The sequence below is a fragment of the Mercurialis annua genome, linkage group LG8, assembly GCF_937616625.2.
Source record: "Mercurialis annua linkage group LG8, ddMerAnnu1.2, whole genome shotgun sequence".
Taxonomy (NCBI): domain Eukaryota; kingdom Viridiplantae; phylum Streptophyta; class Magnoliopsida; order Malpighiales; family Euphorbiaceae; genus Mercurialis; species Mercurialis annua.
The window spans coordinates 18,454,871-18,475,780 of NC_065577.1; positions in this window are offsets into that span (position 1 = coordinate 18,454,871).

A 20,910-nucleotide genomic window follows, 5' to 3' on the forward strand; every position below is an offset into this window, starting at 1 on the left:
ATAACAATTTACTTAATAAAGCGGTAAATAGTAAATACAAACTCACTGCTTGCTAATCCACGTGAAAAACCGGCAAGCAACTAATCCTGGTTCGCCTCTGAAGCACGAACAGTAGACGGGTCTAGACAAATAAAATAATTATTAAAAACAGACCCTAACTCTAGAGAGTACTAGACACCACATAGGACTAGCACAAATAACATGTCGGAATAAACAATCCAAAGCACACACAAATAATACCCATTAGGTAATAAAGCCTAATTAATATAAGTCTATTGAGTTCCCGCTTAAAAATTCAATGTATAAATATTATTTAATAATTTTAAATAATAAATAATTTCCAAATAGTGGGTTAACCGAGTTATCATTAACTACTAAGCTAACCTCACTTGTCGGGTGACCCAAGTCTAACCCGACTCAAAACGTTTATCAAATATAAACCTGAGTTTATATTTATAAAATAATTCGATAAAATAATAATCCATTTTTAAAAGCAGAAATCAATAACTTAAATTTCAAGTAACTCAAGTTACAACCCAAAAATCTAACCATTTTAAGTTTATAAAAGTTTAGGGATTAAACTGTACTTTATCCAATTTGATATTCGAAATCAAATTAATTTCTCGTTCTCAATTTACTAATTTAATATTTCAAACACAAGTCCAAAAGTTATCTAAAAGATAACTTAACTAAATTAAGTTATAACAATGTTCAAGGACTAAATTGAAATTTACCCCATTTGGTCCGCTAAGCCAAAATCCCAAAATATTAATTTAATAATAATAATAATTATTAATTTAATTACAAATAATTCAAATATTATTTTTAGAATTTAAAAGTAATATTATCAAATTGGCAAACTCTCAATTTCAATTGAAATCCCACAATAGAAATTTAAAGTCATTTAAATATAATAAGATTAGTATAAATTTCAAATCTAAAATAATAATGCTTAAGTAATTTAAAATCATAATTGATAATTGAGTTGCCAATTTAAAGGCCGGGACCAATTCCGTAGTTTAAATCAAAATTAATTTTAAAAGCAACAATTAATAACTTAAGGAATTAAAAGATTTTAGGCAAAACAATTCAAGGGCTAGGAAGGGCCTTTAGCCAAAACAAAACCCAAAGAGCCAAATACACAACGACATATCATCGTCTCATTCAACATGACAAACCCAATTATACAAACATTAAACAAAACTAACAGAGTTACGAAATCAAGGACTGAAACTCATGCTAACCAAATCAAGCTTTCAGAAACTCATCAATTCATTATCATACCATAATGAATCAAGAATAATAATCAAGAACAACATAGTGTCAACATTATATGACACCAACCTAGAGTTCCTCCTTGAGAAAATAAGAACGATGAATCAAAATCTGGGAAAAATGGAACATCATCAAACTTAGTTTAAACACATGACAACTAACATACCCAAAGTCTTAATATTATCAAACTAATCAAATTAAAGCAAAGGAATCGAACGAAACTTGGCAGCCGCAAAAGGAATAGAACAGAGGCAGAAAAATATCAAAGAATGATAAGACGGCGGCGACTAATACGGGATTGTTAGCGTACCGTGTTGCGAAATTAAAGTGTAAAATCGTAGAGAATTGAGTCTACAATCTCTGGGATTAAACGGTTCTGATTTCGATCTAGAAATAAAAGAGAACGATCCAAATTACGGAGGTATCGATTTATAAGCCAAAGCTTAAATTTAAAAGATGAAAACTTACGATGAACACCAAAGTTTGAGGGCGGTGGCAACGTTATTTTCCATGGATTCTTGAGAGAATTTTGACGGCTAAGTTTTGAATAGATGAGTACTGAATGAGATTAGGTTTTGAATCGATATAAATAGGGTGAACGTAAATAACAGGTGCAGCTACTGGTTTCAGATGGTTCTTAAATTGAAACTTAAAAGGACAAGATGATGGGCTTGCTATGTTAATAAGGACATGGGCTTAATTATGTTTTAAAGAAAAAGGATGGAACACGTGAATGCATGGAATTATGCATGATCATATTTCATTTTAAATTCTCTTTTCCTTTTGTTTTTTTTCTTTTAAGATTTAATAATACCAGCCCAATATAAATCGAATCACGACCGAATCAACGAGCGATTCCAATTAAATTAAATTAAAATATTTAATAAAAATAATAATAAATTACATAAAGTTTGACGGAATGCAAAAATAAAATAAAATAAACTTTAAAATAATTTAAAAATAATGAAAGAAAAATACGGGGTGTTACAAAGGGGCTCAGATGGTCAGTGACATTAGGAATTGTTTCTTTTCAGCATGTCTGGGCAAAATGGAGCTCAGCTACATGCTGCAGAGAAACAGGAGGAAGCGCCTCCTATATATCAGAATGGATTTCATAACGAAGTAGGCAGACCATCTGGAATCCACCAGAATGGATTCCACATAGATATTGGGAGATTGCCTGAGATATATTAGAATTGTTTCATGTCAGTATCAGAAATTGATAGTTCTTCTAGGGTTAGAGGTAGAACTCACTCGCTTGAAATGGAACACAGTGAGGAAAGTGAGGAAGATCCCGAGGAAAATCCAGAGGAGGATCTAGAGGAAGAATGAGAAGAAGTTCCTCAAGAGGAGGACTTTAAAGAAGAAAAGTTATCAGATGAGTCAGATGTCGAGGAATATCAGAGTGAACATTTCTAATCCAATGTGCGGAGATACTGCAATTTGCGAGAGGATACAGAGATAGCTAAAGGTCAGGGACATGTGATTTTGAATCAGGTTAGGAGGCAGATGCGCTCCTTCTCTAGGGGAATGCTACCAGTGGAATTGTATTCCATTGACTGTTTATGTATGATCGAAGTAATTCCAGATCTTGATGAAGATAATGAGACAATCAACCGTAGTTATGTGAAGGGATTAGGACCAGAGTTTGATGAGCTATATGAGCATGTTCACGAGCATTTTGGGACGCTCACTATAATGGCTCGTAGGATCAAGGCTGACCGCGAGTGGGATGGCAATCCTGTTCAACCCTACTTTTTCAGACGTGCGTTCTACCCAGATTATATTAGTCGATCCTCTGGTATTAGGACTAACCCCCACTCGTGCATAGAGACGGAGGCAACTCCAGTAGAAGAGTTAGGGAGGCGTAGCTATTAGGAAACCTAGTGCCCATATTAGACAACCCCGGTATCAAATGATTAATATGCTTTGTGTAATTGTGTTTACGTGTTGCATTATTGTGTATATATGCTGCATTGCATAACAAAGCATAGCAATTAAGGATATGCCTATAGGATAATACCTTCGGTAGTAAGAACCGATAGGAAGCGCTGTTGTTAAACACGCGACTAATAAAAAAAAAAATAACAAGCATACGAACATAATTTACAAAAGCAATAACATAATAAACACCATATAATACATTTATCGTGAACGTAATTCCTGTATTACGTTCTAGAAGTTGTGAAGAAAGAGATGGGATACCAATAGGGAATCGATGTGAAACATCGGTACCTGCGTTTGTATAGGACATGGTACAGAGTGCTAAAGAAGTGGTTGTGGTGAGTACAGCAGTAGAAAATGTTGAATTAAATTAAGTTATCGGAGATATGGAGAAAGAATTGATGTGATAGGAGAATAGTCAGAAAAATGACAGAAGGTGACAGCAATACAAAAATTTAAAATGTACCCAATATTAATAGAGAAAGCCGTTAATAGTCGCAGAGTGTACAATCTGGAGTAAACTTATGTTTTATGAAAAGTATGAAGAATTTTTAAGATTTTTCAAAGTACGATTGTGCTCAGACATCGCATATGACATTGCATAATCACGATAGGAATGCATAAGAAAATGATTTTCGAAATATAGATCATGCATCATATCTTTACAATGATAAAGAAAAATGCGATTTCGAGCAACTCTTTGGTGATGAGAGGTGTCATCACTCTGAGCTACAATTGTACTAATGATTTCAAACGCTTTATGAAAAGTGATTTAAAAGAGCTGGCCAGCCAAAGAATGTTTTGAAATCTTTTGTTAGTAAGTGAACTCAGATGTGAAACTCTGCGACGGATAATAAAATGTTCTTAGTAAATAAGAATAAAATTTAAAAGCAAATCCCAATAACAGAATAAAGCCCTGTTAATGATAATTGTAATAAAGCTAGTAAAGCTAAAGGAGAATGTGAATAAGGAGTTATCGCCAGAGTGTATACGCAGTTAAGCTACGATACGCTGGCAATATCTAAAGATACAGTATTTATCCTTATGACAAAATAAAGGATGAAATGACAGAGAGTCATATTAAACGAAAGAAATACAACGAAAACGCAAGAATGAAGAATATAATGAATATCATTATGTTGAGATAAATAATACTGCGATCGAGAGTCATATCGGAGGAAAGAAATTAAAAGTATAAAAGACAATAATATGAATGATGAACATCAAGTGATATTTTAAGGATATATAACCTTATTAATATCAGTGTTTGAAGATACAGAAGTAGAAGGAGAAGGAATACGAAACGACGAAAAAGATAATCTTATAAGACGTGAAAGTTTGAAATTAGATGGATCAAAAGATAAGTGATGCTAATTAACTGATATTAGGTGAAGTCGCTAATATCAGCATTAAGAGTTATAAGTTGTGTTAGCAGAAAAGAGAAGAATTAAGTTATGAAACTTTAGTATAAGGAGAAAAGCACACGTATAGGTATACATGTCAGTATATATAAGAATAATGGATAAGATGAAAGAAAGTATAATGAAGGGACTCATATACCCTTAAGATTTAGTAAGATGAATAGAGAAGTGGAAAGTTCTAGAGATACGTCAGAAAGATTATCAGAGTGGAACAGCATTAATGGAGCTATTATAAATAAAGGAAGAACGTAATGAATACAGTAATTAAAGGACAAGATGATACTTCATTACTATTGGACCGATAGGAGTGAATTGTATCTAAGAAACCACGGTATCATATTAGTACAGAGAAAGTAAGTTGTTTAAAAGATAATTAGAATCTTGACATAAATGCTGAAAAAGCATAAGGTGTATAGGACGACAATTCGGAACTATTCCCTAATTTTGGGAGTTACAAAGTCAATTACAATCTAAAATGTTAAGAATAGTCGGAAAACACTTCAAGAAGGAGATGAAGGACAGAATAAGATAAGCTGAGGAACGGTTATAGTCAATATTAAGATAGTATATTAACGAGCAAAAGTAAAGTCGTAGAGTTAATTGAGAATAAGAAACTGAAGTGTAAGATAAAAGAGAAAGTTGTTTATACAGTAAGGAAGAATAACGATAAAGAAAGTAAATAAGTTATTAAGGATTTACTGAAATTGTTAAAGATTAAAGGTAAAGATGAAGTTAAGCGAAGGCTAACTAACGACAAGGATTCTTGAAATAGTTAAATGTTAAAGAAATATATAAGATTCTTACGAGATCATCATGAAAAAGGAATGGTAACGCAAAGGTAAGATAGATTTGACTGGAAAGTCAATAAAAGACTCGAGACGTACCTCAAAAGGGTAATGAGAGGGAAGTGAAAAGGATAAGAATACGAATAGTATTAGTAATAAGGGCAACTGTACAAGCTATATAACCGAAAGTAACGTGAAAGGAAACGTTTAAGACAATGGTAAAGGATGAAGGATCACGACCAACAGAACGACGTGAAGTTCACGATAATTTAAAAAGAGCAAGGGAAAAAGAGATTGAAGATAGTAAAAGATGTAGTAGGCTCAACTACGTTAAGAAACAAGTGAATGTGTTAGACTTGGAGCAAGATGAAAGAGATTGGTAGATTAGGAACGAAGTGCCAGATAATGATAAAAAGGAGTAAGAAATGACGAGGACCCGCTAGGAAAGAAAAGCGACAACTACAGACGATAGTAAAGATCATAACCGTAAATTATGATTACAAGAGAAAATACTCATAGGGAGTATGAATAAGGTAAGTACATCATTAAAGATGTAACTGACACGTCGTGACTAGTCACGTACGGAGGAGACAAGTAGCGACCCGATAACGATTAAGAATGAAACAGTAGACTGGGAAAGTATCAAGTGAGGATTAATCGACGCTAATGAGGAACAGAAGAAAGATCACAATCAGTAATAAGTATAAAGTTATAGCTGTGTATGGAAAGCTACGAGTTATGTAAAAGAAAAAGCTACAACTAAAACGTACTAATGAACACTGAAGAAAGTGTAAGGACAGTATAAGGTCTTAACAAGTTTTATGAAAATTTGAGGACGAATTTTTATAAGGGGGGAAGAATGTAATACCCCAAAATATTTAATTAGCTAATTGGAGCACGTGTCCAGTTTTGATTCACCAGAGTGGCGATATCAGAAGAATTTCTGAAAAGATAAAGTAAATAAGTTTCAAGTAGGTCGGTTTTGGGAAATTAACTATGAGAAAATTTAAGGTTATATTTCAATTCTAAATTTAGAATTAGAATTAAAAGGAAAAATGTCAAGAAAAGTCCAAAATAAAGTACATGGACCAAAGTGGTAATTTAGCCACTTTGTGTCGAAAATGGAAATTTTGGATTTTGACGGAAAAGTATTAATATCGAGCTTTGTATTATTTATCGGATATAAATAATACGTAAAGGTAATAATTTAAGAAGTTATTGATTTAGTTATGGATTAAATTGAATAAAAGAAAAGTTTAAAGGATAAATGATAAGAAACAAAAAGAACAAGGACCAAAGTGGCATTTTTGCCATGAAATATAAGAAGAAGAAGATATGAATCAGAGAAGAATCGAGAGAGTGAGGAAAATAACGCCAATCGATTACGTTTCGCCGCCGTTTCGCCGTCCGACGTCCGATTCGAGCAATTCAAGCGGCGATCTCTTCAGAATTGAAAGCCCTACCGTTTCCGAGCGTCAAATCAAGGTAAATATCTCGAGAATTGGTGCAAAAATCGGATTTTGTTGGCTGTTTTGAGTTTTATAATCTATTGGATTGAAATTGATGTTTTGGACGTTATTATAGCGTTTTTGAGGAAACGGGAGTACGGGTTTTGTGTAGTGGAAAGGTTAGCACGTCGGGAAAGCCAAAAAAGCCCCGGAAAACGTCTTTCCGGGGGCTGTGCACGTGGTACACGACCGTGTACCACGGGTGCACGAATGTGTACTAGAAGTACACGAACGTGCACCTAGCAAGGTCCACGAACGTGTACCTGAAGTACACGAACGTGCACTTTCATGGTGCACGAACGTGTACTGGAAGTACACGAACGCGTACCCCTGAGGTGCACGAACGTGTACTTGGTTACACGATCGTGCACCCACCAAAATGCACGCCCGTGCACCCCGACTCGTATCCATGTGTATGTGATGAATATTTGATGTAGAAATTCAACGTTTTGAGTAATTTGACTCTAAAGGATGGATTTCGGACTTTGAGAATCATTAATCTTGAGATTAGCTCGACGTTTTAGATAACTAATAGTAATGGAAAACGTCAAGGACGTTAAGCGATTCTCAATTATGAGAAATGGTATTCGCGAAGTCGACTATACGATTAAAGTTATCGAATACGTAAATAAGTTTAAAATGAAATTAAACCCTAAAACTTAGAAGTATTATGTGAGTAAAATTACTAGTTTCACGTCTGACTATTAAACGATTTATCAGACGTGTCAGAGCAGAGAGGTTAGTAGACATGGGTTAGCGAGGGCATATCATTTCATCGACCACATTATTGATTGGATTGCGGTCACTGTGAGTTGCACTTTACTTTCGTGTATTATATATATAAAGTCATTTTATATTGATATGTATACTGTTTTTACGCATCGCATGTTAGATGATTTGATTAAATATTATATGTTTCTATCAAATGTATATACGAGAACTAGTATGCGATCCGAAGAAACTAGCTACCTATTGGGTGTCAATAGGCTGTGTGATCACCAGTATCGAGTCAGTCTAGTATGTTTGCATTTGAGAAATGACTTGACACAGCTGGGAGCTGTTGATGAATATGAAATTTATGATTGGGTTATGATTTCGATACGAGAGTAAACTCGGCTACGGTGTAGCCTGGAAGTCCCCGTATCTAGTGGCTGGGCCACCAGCGAGTTGGACTCGCAATTGATATTTACGATTGGGTTAAATGACAATGATTATTCGAGAAATGTGTCGCATGCTAGGATATTAGTTTCGTACGGATCAAATACATGTTTATATGTTTTATATTAATATTTTCTTGAGATGCGATGCTATGTTTTTATATTAATACTGTTAGTAAATGACAACTCACTCAGTATTTTCCCAAATACTGACCCCTCACCTTTTGATGTCTTTCAGGTACTTAGTATGTGGACCTAGCTAGAGGCCAATTTTGAAGTCCAGAAGTCAGTTGTATATGTTTAGTTTCTGACTTCTGTGAATGCTGCAGTAGTGGTCCCGCGTTGACAGAGTCGTAGTCTAGACAGCAGTACATTTTGATTGTACATAATACTTGCTGTCTTGTTTATATGTTTTGATAGGCTACGTGTTTTATGTTTCATTCACGGCACCAGATGCCGGTGATATGTTGGATACACTAACTGATGGATATAGTACCGCGAGGCTAGTTCGTACAGGGTACGGTAACTAGAGCCCGGGAGGTTTTGAACAGTTAGTGTAAATATTGGTTTATGTGTTATATATGTATATTGGCTTCCGTTGTTTACTGTTGTTTGTTTATTATTTGCGAAAAATTAATAGTGATTTAAGGCTTGCTACGGGTTCCGGAGCTACCACTCCCGTTCCCTAGCGCCGGTTGCGGCTCAATTGTCACGACCCATTTTCATGAATCGCGACCGGCGCTAGGGTATGGGTAATGTAGTACCGAAACCCGTAGCTAGCCTTTCATATAAAGCATAAACACATAAACCTGCAGAAAACCAATGCTCGGGGGCAACCGAGACTTCAGCCTAAACTAGCAGTTATAATAATCAACAGTTAATATAACATGCTTATTCAATTCTGATTATAAAATAGATTTATCATAAACCGATATAAATAATAAAACATGCCAAAGCAAAATAACCAGTCGAACCAATCCGACAAAATAAATAATAATAACAAGGACGTCTAGTTACTACTGCGGTCTAAGAATAAAACAATTTTACAATTTTATTAAAATAGAAGGAACCTCCGAGGAAAAGTAAATGCGGAGATCACCAGACTCTCTCAGATAATAACCCTGGGGAAAATTGGGAAAACAACGGGGTCAGATATACTGAGATGAGTTCATACCACTATCTACATTTATTAAGTGGAAAAACCTTTAAAAACGTTTAAAACATTTAATAACGATATTACGGATAATAGTTGGAACCCTAATCCACAATTCTAAATAATAATCATAATCCAATAGGTCTGGTCCCGAGAGCTGAGCTACACCGAGTTACCACTGACCACACTTATACCAGAGTCCCGAGAGCTGAGCTACACCGAGTTACTCTACCTGGTCCCGAGAGCTATGCTCACACCGAGTTACCACATTTCCATAAATACCTTACCCAGATCAATACCGGTGCGCACGCAGTCCTAATGATGCCCATTAGGTAGCACGTTCCAACTAAGAGCCATAATATAAAAACAGTTCGAAATATACGTACAGTATATATATTTAATATTAAAATAACAATTTACTTAATAAAGCGGTAAATAGTAAATGTAAACTCACTGCTTGCTAATCCACGTGAAATACCGGCAAGCAACTAACTCTGGTTCGCCTCAGAAGCACGAACAGAAGACGAGTCTAGACAAATAAAATAATTATTAAAATCAGACCCTAACTCTAAGGAGTACTAGACACCACATAAGACTAACACAATTAACACGTAGTAAATAAACAATCCAAAATAACACAAATATATACAAAAGGTAATAAAGCCCAAATAATATAAGTCTATTGAGTTCCCGCTTAAATCCAATTTATAAATATTATTTAAAAACTTTAAATAATAAATAATTTCCAAATAGTGGGTTAGCCGAGTTATCATAAACTACCAAGCTAACCTCACTTGTCGAGTGACCCAAGTCTAACCCGACTCAAAACAATTATCAAATATAAACCCAAGTTTATATTTATAAAACAATTTAACAAAAATAATAATCCAATTTAAAAGCGGAACTCAATAACTTCAATATCAAGTAACCCAAGTTACGAACCAAAAACTTAGTTGTATAAGTCAAATAAAGATTCAGGGACCAAATTGTATTTTAACCAAGTAGGGACTAAATGGTACTTTTTCCAATTAGGGGCTAAATTGCACTTTAGTCAATTTGATAACCGAAATCAATTTAATTGCTTTTGTTTATAATTAAAACCAACAATAAAGTTATTAACCAAAAATCCACTTAATTAAGTTATAAAATGAGCTTAGGGGCTAAATTGTAATTTAGCCATTTTTGACAAAACGACATTTGAAGGCAAATATAATTACCCGAGTAATTTTATTAACTTAATTTATAAATAATTATCGCTTTACAAAATATCAATTACGATTTATAACGAATTTGAAAGTTACCATCAATCAAAGTTAAAATTAAAACTAAGGGAATTCATTTGATTAAGTTAAACTAAAATGATGATCAAGTTAGCTATTTAACCATCATTCTCAAATTCAAAATAGTAACAGACCCGCCATGCTCAACCAAACCATTTCACCATTTTTGATTCTGAAATTAAGCTCACATCTCAATCCTCATCACCAAAGCAACTTAATTTATACAAGAACAACACACTAATCACCTAATACAAACCCATAAACATTCAACACCAAGAATCATGAAACGGCAGAAACTTCACGACACCAAGAACACCCAATTTACTACGGATCCGAGAATCAATGAAGAAACAATTCAATCTAAAAGCTTGATCTAATAACTACTAATCATGCCAAGGGATCCATAATCAAAAGACAAGCAAAAACATAACCAAAAGAGAAAGGAAATGGTTCGGCAGAAACGTAAACTCAAGAACAGTATATAGCAAACAGAAAACGGAAACCGTACGGCGATTGAAACGAGATCGGCGGCGTACCGTTCAGCGAAAATGAGGTAGGGAAACGTAGATACGTGAGTCTAGATCGTCTGGAATCAAACGGTTCTGATTTCGATTAAGAAACGAGCAAGAACGAATCAGAAAACCGAAAGACGTTTCAAGAGCAAACTGAATTCAAATGAATCAAGGGTACTTACTGAACAGCGATCTTTGGTGGATGATATCGGCTTCGTTTCTCAGCGAAAGAACAAACCAAAAACGTCAAGGGCTACCTTGCAGCGTGATCTAGGGTTTTTGTGAAGAAATCGACTTTAAATAACGAAGGGAAGTGAGCCGAAAATGTGATCGAACAGGGCCGGATGGAAGGGTCAAGGGCCTGCTGCCATTCCCGAACGGAAAGGCCAAAATTTGGCCTGATCCCGTTCGGGAAAAGGCCTGGTCCCGAACGGGACCAGTGCAAATTTTGCACAGTCCCGTACGGGACAGGCCCAGTCCCGTACGGGACCTTACGGGATTTCATCAGGTCTCTTACGAGACCTGGTTTATCCCTTGGTTCAACCATTTGGTTGAACCAAGACCCAAAGGAGAATATATTTTTTTTTTTAAAAAACCGAACCGAGGATGAATCGAACCAAAATTAATTTACGAAACTTCAAATACCCCACAAAATACATCCGGAACCACGTCGGAAATTACAAAAATAAATTTAAAATTTTACGGGATATTACATTCTCCCCAACTAATTAAAAATTCGTCCTCGAATTTAACACGACAAGTAAATCACATCAGAACAACACGTAATACAAGTAAAAACTGCAAAGGTCACAGAAAATCAAATATCGTACCTCACGGAAAAAGAAAAGGATAGCGATTCCGCATATCCAATTCGGTCTCCCAAGTACACTCCTCTACAGAATGATTGCGCCAGAGAACTTTGACCATCGGAATCTCCTTGTTCCGCAATTTACGCACCTGCGTATCAACAATCTCAACTGGCTGCTCCTCATAGGACAGCTCCTGATCAATCTCAACACTCTGAGGCACAATCACGTGCGAAGGATCAGAAATGCACCTTCTCAACATAGAAACGTGAAACACAGGATGTACTAACGACATGTCTGGCGGTAGAACCAGACGATAAGCCACAGCTCCAATCCTCTCCGAAATCTCATAGGGACCAATATACCTCGGTGCCAACTTTCCTTTGACACCAAAACGAACCACGCCTTTCATAGGCGAAACCCGAAGAAATACGAAATCACCAACCTGGAACTCAATGTCTTTCCTCTTCGGATCAGCATAACTCTTATGCCGACTAAAAGCAGTCTCTAACCTCCGCTTAATCAACGGTACCTTCTCGGAGGTAATCTCAATAATCTCCGCTCCCGAGAGTTTACGCTCTCCGACCTCCTCCCAACAGATAGGAGATCTACACTTGCGTCCGTACAAAGCCTCATACGGCGCCATCTCGATACTCGCGTGGTAACTGTTGTTATAAGAAAACTCAATCAACGGCAAATGAGTATCCCAGCTACCCTGAAAGTCGAGAACACACATCCTGAGCATATCCTCCAACGTCTGAATAGTCCTCTCAGACTGACCGTCAGTCTGAGGATGAAAAGCTGTACTGAAATCCAACCGAGAACCCAAGGATTCCTGTAACGCCTTCCAAAACCTCGAAGTAAACACAGAACCTCTGTCTGAAACAATAGAAACCGGTACACCATGCAAACTGACAATCCTGTCGATGTACAACTGAGCCAACCTCGAAGCAGTATACGAAACCTTAATCGGAAGGAAATGAGCTGACTTGGTCATACGGTCAACTATCACCCAGATGGAGTCGTATCCCTGTCGAGTACGTGGTAACCCAACCACAAAATCCATAGCAATCCGCTCCCACTTCCACTCTGGAATAGGTAGTGGCTGCAGATAGCCAAAAGGTCTCTGATGCTCCAGCTTCACCTGCTGGCACGTCAGACACTTAGAAACATACTCAGCGACATCCTTCTTCATCCCGCTCCACCAGTAGGTACCCTTAAGATCATGGTACATCTTAGTAGAACCCGGATGAACACTATAAGCAGACTTGTGCGCTTCTTCCAGAATCTGGTCCCTCAAACCATCTGAATCCGGAACACACAGTCTCGAACCATGTCTCAGAACACCATCCACTAAAGTAAACTCAGAATTTCCATCCTGCTGAACTTCCTCAATAATCCGTTTCAATTGTGGATCCTCAGCTTGTAAAGCTTTGATCCGATCAATCAAAACGGGTTGCACTTGCAACTGTGCTAACAAACAACCAGTCTGAGAAATCTGAAACTCATAGCCTGAAGCTATCAAACTGTGCCACTCTCTAACCATGGGTCTACGCCCAATCTCAGAAATATGAGCCAAGCTGCCCGAAGACTTGCGACTCAACGCATCGGCTACCACATTAGCCTTACCAGGATGGTACTGAATAGTACAGTCGTAGTCTTTCAGCAACTCTAACCACCTCCTCTGTCTCAAGTTCAACTCTCTCTGATCAAAGATATATTTCAGACTCTTATGATCAGTGAAAATCTCACAAGTAGCACCATACAAATAATGCCTCCAAATTTTCAGCGCAAAAACCACAGCTGCCAACTCTAAATCATGAGTAGGGTAATTCACCTCATGCTTCTTCAACTGTCTGGAAGCATAGGCAATCACCTGTCCATGTTGCATCAGAACGCAACCCAAACCAATCCGAGACGCATCACAATACACTGTGAAACCGTCAATGCCAGAAGGCAATGCCAACACCAGAGCTGTAGTCAAAATCTCCTTGAGCTTCTCAAAGCTCGCCTCGCACTTGTCAGTCCACTCAAACTTGACACCCTTCTGTGTCAGTTTAGTCAAAGGTGCAGATATTCTGGAGAAATCTTGCACGAATCGACGATAGTAGCCAGCTAAACCCAGAAAACTTCTGATCTCGGTAACTGACCTTGGCCTTTGCCAATCCATGACCGCCTCAATCTTCTTCGGATCAACCTTGATCCCATCTTTCGACACCACGTGTCCTAGAAAGGTAACCTGATCCAACCAGAACTCACATTTTGAAAACTTAGCATACAACTGATGCTCACGCAACGTCTGTAGTATAGTCCTCAAATGGTAAGCATGCTCCTCCTCACTCCGAGAATAGATCAAAATGTCATCAATGAAGACGATCACAAATTGATCCAAAAACGGCTTGAACACTCTGTTCATCATGTCCATAAACGCTGCTGGTGCGTTCGTCAGACCGAAGGACATAACCAGAAACTCAAAATGCCCATAACGAGTCCGGAAAGCAGTCTTAGGCACATCTGCATCACGGATCCGTAGCTGATGATACCCAGACCTCAAATCAATCTTGGAAAAACACTTCGCACCCTGCAACTGGTCAAACAAATCATCGATGCGAGGAAGAGGATATCTGTTCTTGACAGTAACCTTGTTCAACAGTCTGTAGTCGATACAGAGTCGAAAGGAACCGTCTTTCTTCTTCACAAACAGAACTGGAGCACCCCACGGAGAAGTACTCGGTCTGATGAACCCGCTATCCAACAACTCTTGTAACTGGTCCTTCAACTCCTTCAGCTCTGCAGGAGCCATCCGATACGGCGGTATCGAAATCGGAGCTGTACCAGAAACCACATCAATGCAAAACTCAATATCACGATCAGGTGGTAATCCAGGCAATTCCTCTGGGAACACATCGGTGAACTCATTCACTATCGGTACACTATGCATATCACTACCACCAGCCTCCAAATCACGAACCACAGCAAGAAAACCCTGACAACCCTTGCCTAACATCCGCTTTGCCTTGATGGCGGAAATCAGATTCTTAGGTGTCTCTGCCTTTTCTCCCTGAAAGGAAAAAGGTAGACCACCTGGAATCCTGAACTCGACTGACTTCTCTCGACAGTCAATAGAAGCATAATGGCGTGACAACCAGTCCATCCCCAAGATAACATCAAAAGAAAGAACGTCAAGTACAATCAAATCAGCACATAATTCTCTACCCTGAATAACCACAGGACAAGAAGGATAGACGACGTCCACTACTACACCTTCAGACATAGGTGTAGACACAGCTAGAGGTTCATTCAAAACAGATGGTGCTCTACCCAATTTCCCAGCAAAACAAGTAGAAACAAACGAATGGGTCGCACCCGCATCAAATAATACCAAAGCATCAGTAAAAGAAATCGGAATGGTACCTTGCACCACAGCATTTGATGCACGCGCATCCTGAGGAGTAAGTGCGAACACTCTGGCCTGACCCTGCGGCTGCTGCTGCGAACTCTGTCCAGTACCATAACCGTTGGAACCTCTACCGCCGTTACCACGGCCACCAAAACCTCTGCCACCAGAACCACGGCCCCGCTGGCCACCAAAAGATGCTGCAGGTTGAGAGTACCCTACAGACTGTGTAAACGCAGGTCTCTGCTGCTGATAAGATGACTGCGCCACACTGGAGTTAGACATCTGCTGCCCAGATGTCGGACACTCCCTAGAAAAATGACCCGGCTGGCCACAAGTGAAACAACCTCCAGGAGCTAACTGACACTGTCCATAGTGCCTGCGTCTGTAATTCTGGCAGAACGGAATGTTCGATCCACCACTGTACCCGCGTCCTGAACCACGGTTGCTCCCACTGCTACTGGAACTGTACGGAGCACTCCTGGCACTATGCCTCCCTTTGTTGTGAGTCCGTCGACTCCCCCTGTTGGCCTGAGAAGAGCCACTGTAGTAGTTCCCACTACCATGCTGCACTGGGGCCTGCTGCCCCCCACTAGGAACGTCACTCTTTCCCTTCTGATTCTGGAAAGGGTCAGAGATCGTCCCAAACTGAACCATCGAGTTCTCCATCCGCCGCGCACTATCCACTAACCGGGCAAACTCCATGTTTGTCCCTATCAGCAAAGGGAGAAACTCCGAGCCTAAACCCCTAACATAACGGTCGTTCACTCGCTCTTGATCACCCTGTAGATCTGTAGCAAACCGCCCCAAACGTACAAACTCAGTAGTGTAGTCTGTCACTGATCTATCCCCCTTCTTCAAAGTGAGCAGCTTTTCTCTGAAACTCTCAGTAACAGAGAAGGGTAGATAGTAACCTCTGAACCTGGTCACAAAATCAGCCCAAGGCAAAGTATCCATAACTGGCCTGATGTTATCGCGATACCAATCCTTAGCTGGACCCTTCAGCGACATTTCCACAAGCATCACTGATTGACGATCAGACGCTTGAATCCTCTGACTGTTGTACTCAAATTCCTCCAAAAAGTCAAGAGCATCCCCAGTACCATCAAAAGAAGTCGGATTCAACTTCAAGTAGGTCATCACCAACTCTCTGTCTGTTGGAACATGACCGACACCAGCAATTCCACCAATACCAGCTACAGCACCAACCTGAGGTTGCTGTTGCTGCGCTAACTGACCCAGTATATTACACTGATTCTGCAGTAGAGCCTGATTGTTCTGCATCTCGACAACGCCAGCCAAGAAAGTAGTGAAGTCGAACGCTTGCAAATTTGGTGCTTGCTGCACCCCTGGTGCCTGCTGCACATTCGGTGCCTGAACACCTGCTGCACCGCGCCCTCTAGCTCCACCTCTACCAGCACCAGCTCCTCTGCCTCTACCAGCACCTCTACCTCTGCCAGCACCTCCACCTCGACCACGTCCAGCATTTGCCTGAACTGGTGGTGCGTTCTGATCGACTTCCATGGAAATCGCATCATCAGCCACAGCTTCTTGCTCTGCCGCAGCACGAGCACGAGTACGAATAACATTGTCCATATCCTAAGATTGAACAACAACAATTTAAATAACAGATATTTCATACTCAAGTATGAACAAAACAAGCAACATATTGGATTTCCCAAGAAATCAACAGCAATAAAATGTTCACCCAAGTGAAATAGCATTAACAATTAAAAGCATCAAATCAACAAATAATGACTGACTCGACGCAATCCTATTGGTGTAGGCAGAAAGTTTTAAAATCAAAAGATGACGTTTTTAAAGACATGACAGAATCCTATATCCGCAGTAGTTCCTAAGACACAACCAAATTTAACAGAGTAAACACATAGCAAGCAATGGCCTTGGTTTGAAACCAAAGCTCTGATACCAAGTTTGTCACGACCCATTTTCATGAATCGCGACCGGCGCTAGGGTATGGGTAATGTAGTACCGAAACCCGTAGCTAGCCTTTCATATAAAGCATAAACACATAAACCTGCAGAAAACCAATGCTCGGGGGCAACCGAGACTTCAGCCTAAACTAGCAGTTATAATAATCAACAGTTAATATAACATGCTTATTCAATTCTGATTATAAAATAGATTTATCATAAACCGATATAAATAATAAAACATGCCAAAGCAAAATAACCAGTCGAACCAATCCGACAAAATAAATAATAATAACAAGGACGTCTAGTTACTACTGCGGTCTAAGAATAAAACAATTTTACAATTTTATTAAAATAGAAGGAACCTCCGAGGAAAAGTAAATGCGGAGATCACCAGACTCTCTCAGATAATAACCCTGGGGAAAATTGGGAAAACAACGGGGTCAGATATACTGAGATGAGTTCATACCACTATCTACATTTATTAAGTGGAAAAACCTTTAAAAACGTTTAAAACATTTAATAACGATATTACGGATAATAGTTGGAACCCTAATCCACAATTCTAAATAATAATCATAATCCAATAGGTCTGGTCCCGAGAGCTGAGCTACACCGAGTTACCACTGACCACACTTATACCAGAGTCCCGAGAGCTGAGCTACACCGAGTTACTCTACCTGGTCCCGAGAGCTATGCTCACACCGAGTTACCACATTTCCATAAATACCTTACCCAGATCAATACCGGTGCGCACGCAGTCCTAATGATGCCCATTAGGTAGCACGTTCCAACTAAGAGCCATAATATAAAAACAGTTCGAAATATACGTACAGTATATATATTTAATATTAAAATAACAATTTACTTAATAAAGCGGTAAATAGTAAATATAAACTCACTGCTTGCTAATCCACGTGAAATACCGGCAAGCAACTAACTCTGGTTCGCCTCAGAAGCACGAACAGAAGACGAGTCTAGACAAATAAAATAATTATTAAAATCAGACCCTAACTCTAAGGAGTACTAGACACCACATAAGACTAACACAATTAACACGTAGTAAATAAACAATCCAAAATAACACAAATATATACAAAAGGTAATAAAGCCCAAATAATATAAGTCTATTGAGTTCCCGCTTAAATCCAATTTATAAATATTATTTAAAAACTTTAAATAATAAATAATTTCCAAATAGTGGGTTAGCCGAGTTATCATAAACTACCAAGCTAACCTCACTTGTCGAGTGACCCAAGTCTAACCCGACTCAAAACAATTATCAAATATAAACCCAAGTTTATATTTATAAAACAATTTAACAAAAATAATAATCCAATTTAAAAGCGGAACTCAATAACTTCAATATCAAGTAACCCAAGTTACGAACCAAAAACTTAGTTGTATAAGTCAAATAAAGATTCAGGGACCAAATTGTATTTTAACCAAGTAGGGACTAAATGGTACTTTTTCCAATTAGGGGCTAAATTGCACTTTAGTCAATTTGATAACCGAAATCAATTTAATTGCTTTTGTTTATAATTAAAACCAACAATAAAGTTATTAACCAAAAATCCACTTAATTAAGTTATAAAATGAGCTTAGGGGCTAAATTGTAATTTAGCCATTTTTGACAAAACGACATTTGAAGGCAAATATAATTACCCGAGTAATTTTATTAACTTAATTTATAAATAATTATCGCTTTACAAAATATCAATTACGATTTATAACGAATTTGAAAGTTACCATCAATCAAAGTTAAAATTAAAACTAAGGGAATTCATTTGATTAAGTTAAACTAAAATGATGATCAAGTTAGCTATTTAACCATCATTCTCAAATTCAAAATAGTAACAGACCCGCCATGCTCAACCAAACCATTTCACCATTTTTGATTCTGAAATTAAGCTCACATCTCAATCCTCATCACCAAAGCAACTTAATTTATACAAGAACAACACACTAATCACCTAATACAAACCCATAAACATTCAACACCAAGAATCATGAAACGGCAGAAACTTCACGACACCAAGAACACCCAATTTACTACGGATCCGAGAATCAATGAAGAAACAATTCAATCTAAAAGCTTGATCTAATAACTACTAATCATGCCAAGGGATCCATAATCAAAAGACAAGCAAAAACATAACCAAAAGAGAAAGGAAATGGTTCGGCAGAAACGTAAACTCAAGAACAGTATATAGCAAACAGAAAACGGAAACCGTACGGCGATTGAAACGAGATCGGCGGCGTACCGTTCAGCGAAAATGAGGTAGGGAAACGTAGATACGTGAGTCTAGATCGTCTGGAATCAAACGGTTCTGATTTCGATTAAGAAACGAGCAAGAACGAATCAGAAAACCGAAAGACGTTTCAAGAGCAAACTGAATTCAAATGAATCAAGGGTACTTACTGAACAGCGATCTTTGGTGGATGATATCGGCTTCGTTTCTCAGCGAAAGAACAAACCAAAAACGTCAAGGGCTACCTTGCAGCGTGATCTAGGGTTTTTGTGAAGAAATCGACTTTAAATAACGAAGGGAAGTGAGCCGAAAATGTGATCGAACAGGGCCGGATGGAAGGGTCAAGGGCCTGCTGCCATTCCCGAACGGAAAGGCCAAAATTTGGCCTGATCCCGTTCGGGAAAAGGCCTGGTCCCGAACGGGACCAGTGCAAATTTTGCACAGTCCCGTACGGGACAGGCCCAGTCCCGTACGGGACCTTACGGGATTTCATCAGGTCTCTTACGAGACCTGGTTTATCCCTTGGTTCAACCATTTGGTTGAACCAAGACCCAAAGGAGAATATATTTTTTTTTTTAAAAAAACCGAACCGAGGATGAATCGAACCAAAATTAATTTACGAAACTTCAAATACCCCACAAAATACATCCGGAACCACGTCGGAAATTACAAAAATAAATTTAAAATTTTACGGGATATTACATCAATATTTTGGGTCGTGACAATCACGTACCGATCAGAGCGAAAGCCTAAAATGAGCATATCTCGGAGTCACCTAGCACAACCACTCCGAGCACCCTGAACAAATCTGTCAGAACGTACCCCGACATTCCAGACAAACTTCTGCACAGACAAAGAGAATGAGGTCAGACCTGTCGACCCAGACAAAGAGAAACGAAGACATAGTATAAAAGGCAAAAGGAAAGTAGGTGAAAAGGTTAATTCTCTTTTTCTCTCAACTCTTAAATCCCTTTCACTTCTTATACTTTCTCTCACTAAACAATCACTAATTAGACCGTCGGAGTGGTTTGCCGGAATCCCCTTCCGGCATCCTTCTTACGGTTGTGTTGTGCCTTATAGGTACGGCCTTGAAGCGTCTACCAGATTGGAGCGTCGCCTGAAGTCACAAGTTATCAGTAACGTTTAAACGTTTGGATTGGTTTCATAACGTTTTAATCGTTTGGTTTAAGTCACTAAAAAGGTGAAACGTTTGGATTTATTTCTTAACGTTTGTAAACCCTTGACTTAAATTGCTAATGAGGTGACAGGTTTGGATTTGATTCGTAACGTTTGTAAACGGATGACTTAAATTGCTAAAAAGGTGAAACGTGTGGATTTGTTTCGCAAAGTTTTAAACGATTGGATTGGTTTCGTATAGTTTTAAATGTTTGGCTTAAATCGCTAAAAACGTGAAACATTTGGATTTTTTTCCTTATCGTTTGACTTAAATTGCTAAAAAGGGAAAACGTTTGGATTTATTTCGTAA